Genomic DNA, 5,299 nt, shown 5'->3' with positions numbered 1-5,299 from the left:
TATATAAATATTATGCTGTAGTATCCGCTTGTTGCTGTACACTCCTGAACACGGGATCATTGTCCTGGGGGACCTTACCCCAGGAAGCAGGTGACGAGATGCTATGATACCGCAGGGCATTAGACTGATTAATAATTAGTATTGCTGGTGTCACTGTGACAAAGCTATTCTCCAGCTGATGGGTTTATTGCCATCATTATCTAATAAAGTCCTGGGGAACTTTCCCTTCCTTCCCCAGTCCACCGCTTCATCATACGCTCATATCACAGAGCCAGCACTGTTTGGGCTGAGTTCAGTTCACTGACCAATTGGTTCACAATTCTCTTTAGGATGAAGAGCGAACCTGCGGGCAGAAAGATGTTGGGGGAGGGGGAGAGACAGATGTGGTGGGCAGAGAGGAAGTTTTTCCACAATAAAGTGCATTTCGCCTACAAAACACACAGTTACTACACTTTACAGCTCATCCCTTGAAGCACGTTGAGACGTCTTGCCGACGTGAAAGGCACTGCACAGGCATGACTGTAAAGTGTAGTGACTGTGTGTATTGTAGGTGAACGGGGCAGACAATTTGCTAATTTTCTCAAAGCGATGTCTGGTCAAAGTGAAGCCACAAAGTGAAGGAACAATTGATTGTATCGGGGAGGTGGGGGGGTGGGGGGGCCGGGGGGAATGATTGTTGGCCAGGACACCGGGGGAGAGAGAGAAATTCCCTTCCCTTTGTGAGTAGCGCCCCGGGAATGGTAACGTCCACCAGAACGGGGCACAGACGGGAAGCTCGGTTTAATGTCTCATCTGAAGGGCAGTGCCTCTGATCATGTGGAACTCCCCCATCCCCCCCACCCCCCCACCCCCCACCCCGCCCACACAGCACTGAAGAGTCAGCCTATATGATTTAGAGGCGAGAGCACAGCCAACTGAGACACTATAAGTGTATTGTACCGTAAACTACAGTGACTGTAATGTGTAGACGATATATTACAGAGCAGAGCTTGTGACTGTTGGCATTTCATACACACGTACACGTACACAGAGTAAAATGTATAGATGTAATCAACTCAGAAATGGCTGTGTTTTTGCGTTGTCCAGTGCCGTCAACTTAATCACATTACTGCCCTTCTCACAACGCAACTCACGTAGTGTACGCTCACACAGGGCGAGTCAGCCAAGAGCCAAGCCAAGAGCTATAGCCAACACAGCTCAGCTTGACTAGAAAAAGCAGGCCAGGAGGTCTTATACCTGTGTCAGACACAATTCAAATCCACATTATAAAAAAAGAGAGGGATTATCCAACCAGCCTGCCTGATCAAAGGGGCAGCCACACTGCATCTTTAAAGGCAACTAAATCCATAATGTGTTACATACACAGGCAGGCGTGTATGACTAATGTGTGGGTTTCCTCACTCTATCTTTCTCTATGTATATATGTATTGATATATTTCACCCACAAAATATACAGTCAATTCACTTTACAACAGCTATATCCTGTGAAGTGCTTTGAGACGTATCAAAAACGTGATAAGGGGCCATGTCAAATGCCAGGATTAGTATTATTATATACTATATATATATATGACTTATTTTTCATAACGTCCCTCTCTTTATGTCACAAACATAGAGTTATTGTTTAAAAAAATCAAAGGAGTTTCGGAATTTAAATAAAATAACCCTTGGGTATTTTGCTTCAATTTCCTTTTTTCTTATTTTTTATCTATCTTTATCTCTGTCTCTCTGTTTCATTTTTCCCTCTACTTTCTTCTAGTTCTCCTCTCCACCAAACACACACACACACAGACAGACAGACAGACAGACAGACAGACATATTATCCCCTCAAGTAATTAATAAAGTCACTCAGTCCATCTCACATTTGTGGGGGGGATGTGGGGGGGATGTGAGGGTGGGTGGTGGAGGGGAGGGGGGTAGTTAACTCAATTTTATGGAAGGAGAAAGATGGGTGGGGGGTGGAATTAGCTATCTATGAATATCTATGTGGTTTGTAATCCTCCCCTCCCACCTGTTGGCAGACACACGGCACATCATTATTGCTGCGCTTACTCCCACTCCCAGCCTACAGAGATGATACATAGCTTCTCGCTGTCATCTAAACCCCCTCTCCCTACCTCCACCCCCATAAAAATCTGCCAAACAAATTTCCTCTGAAGATAGTGACCCTTTAAGAATCTCAGTGGGGAAATAATCTGGAATCAGACACCTCCCAAATTGGAATGACTGTATATGTCAACAATGGGGTCTAAAATGCAGTTTGAGTTAACGGCCCATTGGCTAACAGTGGGTATCCTTAATTATACCATCAACCCAACCACAGCTGATTCTGCAACCCTACTCATTGATTGATAATAACAACAATAACTACTTTCACTTATCTGGCGCCCATCACTCAGAGCAGAATCCCACAACTCACCACATTTAGCACATGGGCTGTTAGCCCAACTCGGATTTTAGCCCCAAGTATAATTCCCCGAAACCTTCATATTGGAGAAAGACCGAGGATTTCACTGGTGGTGTTTGTCATGTAGAATACAGCACTTTAATCTGAGACACTGCCAGTGAAAGGTAATTAGCAGACCGTGGGGTATAACCTCCAGCTTAAACAAATTATATATATATTCCCAGTGAGTTAGTCAATTGTTATTTGTTTATTTTAAAGTACATTGTCATTATCCAAATAGGGCAGTCCTCACTTCAGAGAGAGGGAGAGAAGGGATTTTTTTTTTGACTAATGATCCATCGTTATCCAACAGACCATGTATAAACACAATTAGTAATTTGGGAAGATTTAAAATAAATAAGTGCAGAGTGTTAGCATGCATGCGATATTAATGCCAGCAAATGCATCCAGCTGAGGAAATTAAGATATGGTTCTTCGGGGATGCAACCCAGCAAAGTTGAGACAAACAAACACTATGAATAAATACATTTTCTTTCTAAAAGAATGGGCGTACAGACGGGTGAGGAAAGACGTCACAATGTCAAGTTAAATTAACAGGATGGCAGCTCAGCCGGTAAACCAATGGACTGGTGACCAAAACTTTGGGGTTTTGAATCCCACACATTTCCCCTCGTGATTCCAAGCTCCATAAATGTTTCACCCACAAAATACACACTTTACGGTGTAATCCGTTTACACTGCTGGGCACAATTGGTTACCGCTTTTCGTCCACAAAACATACAGTCAATTCACTTTACAGTATATTCTGTGAAGGGCTTTGAGACGTCTCAAAGATGTGATAAGGCGCGATATCAAATGCAAGGATTATTATTACAGTATAATGCTTTGAGAAGTCTCAACGATAAGACATTGCCACAAAAATGCAAGGATTATTAAATTTATAAACATGTCAATTTTCCAGCCTCTTGAGTCTTCCTTCTGACATGAAAGGCGCCATAGAAATGAAATGTAACTTGTTATTGTTGTTGTTGTCCGGGGGGGGTGGGAGGAGTGGGAGGAAGACAGTATGCAGGGTCTCCTTAGGTTCCTTGGCTCTGTTGGCCAGGACACCGGGAGAGAGAGAAACTCCCTTATGTTTTTGAGTAGCGCCGTGGGATCTTTAACATCCATCTGAACAGGGAGCGGGAGCTGGGTTTAACATCTCATCTGACGGACGGCACCTCTGAAAATGCAGTAAGTCACACTATTGGCTACACAAAACCCTGGAGGCCTCTCTATCCACAGCTAGTAAGCGACTTGCGCTAATGTCACCCTATAGGTTTATTAAAAGAATCATTAGAACATGTGTTTTTGTACTATCTTCACTGAATGCTGAAAGAGAGTAGACAGCATCCTCTGGGACAGAACTTTCAGTGTCGAAAGAGGCTTCACTGGTACATTTAATTGCATTACCCACAGCTTGTTCCTGTGAGCATTAAAATAATTATGGCAGAGCACCAATACAGATATCAAAAGCAAGACTCTCTTCACTCGTACGTACTGACCTGGCTTGCTTATCAATGGGTTTACTGCTCAGCCTTACAGACCATGATCAATTAGCGGGCAAGGAAGAACCACTGTGATTCCTCTCTACGTGCATTTAAGGGATGGTCACTTAACGATAACCACAGACACTTCCTGCTGTTGCTTTATTATTGTTATTCCACTCAGCTACCATTAACCCTGGAAGCCAAAGCCCTAATGGGTAGGGTGGTCCTAGCTGGACAAGCAGCAGAAAAGCTTGCCAGACAGTGCTCTCGATGGGCAAGTTGTGTTGCTTTAACTGGTTAGACTCCAGCAATTACCCCAACACACACTCAGGGGTCGCCAAGCCTTGGCTCTCGACAATCTGTGCCTAAAAGGTTTAGGTTAGCAGTGTGTTTCCCTCTGGGGTGAGAGAGAAAGAGTGGACATTCCATCACAAACATAAACACTGTGCCTTAGCCTGTGTGTGTGTGTGTGTGGATGGTGGAGGGAGGGAGTAAATGAGATCCAGGCTTCTTAATTGTGCTTTTATCTTAAGTGCTAATGAGAGTATGGAATCCCCTGAGCTTAGTGGAGGGGAGTTGGCTGTGTGGAGAGGGGAGAGAGGAGGAGCAGAGAGGAACAATGAATGAAATAGCACTGGACATCCTGACAGTAAAGCTGGCAAGATAAACGTTGGCATCCAGTGGAACCAACTCACTGTGGGGGCTCAGTGGGCACGAGCCAGCCCTGCCAGACAAGGTTACTTTCCTCAAAGTGTGTCAGTGAAACATCTGCTCAGAGAGAATTATTTTTGAGGGGTCGGGTGGGGGGGGGGGCGGGGTTTGCTTATCGTCTCTGACAGATGTGCAGTCTCAGCTGTGTGGGTTTTCCATATTGTGTCTGTTCCCCACTGTTTCTTCAACGAGTCCCAGAGTCTATACTGCCTGCTCCAGTTGTGGTTTACGCTCTGCACGAACCATCACCCCAGTGTATTTCACAGCAAACGGAGTGAGCGCGAGAGAGAGAGAGAGAAAGAGTGAGAGAGAGAGCAAACTCAAACAGCAAACTTTCCTCCGCAAAATCCAGTCACTCCACTTTACAGTGAATCCTTGTGAAGTGCTCTGAGACGTCTCGACGACGCGATAAGGCGCTATATCAAATGCAAGGATTATTGTTGTTGTACAAGATAACTCGTCATCGGGATAGACGTTAAATTAACGCTCTCTTCCACAAAAGACTGCACCCCCCGCCCCCTCCTCCACAGATACTGGGGCTAGCAAAAGCCCCCGAGATTCTTGAAAGGAAAAGGTTAATAATTACCTCTCTCGCGCCAACTCCCACCCACCCACTGACCATCCTGCCCCCAGTGCCCCACATACGTGTTG

Source organism: Callorhinchus milii, unplaced genomic scaffold, assembly GCF_018977255.1.
Source record: "Callorhinchus milii isolate IMCB2004 unplaced genomic scaffold, IMCB_Cmil_1.0 Scaffold14, whole genome shotgun sequence".
In the NCBI taxonomy this organism is placed as follows: Eukaryota; Metazoa; Chordata; class Chondrichthyes; order Chimaeriformes; family Callorhinchidae; genus Callorhinchus; species Callorhinchus milii.
This window is presented reverse-complemented; position numbering follows the sequence as displayed.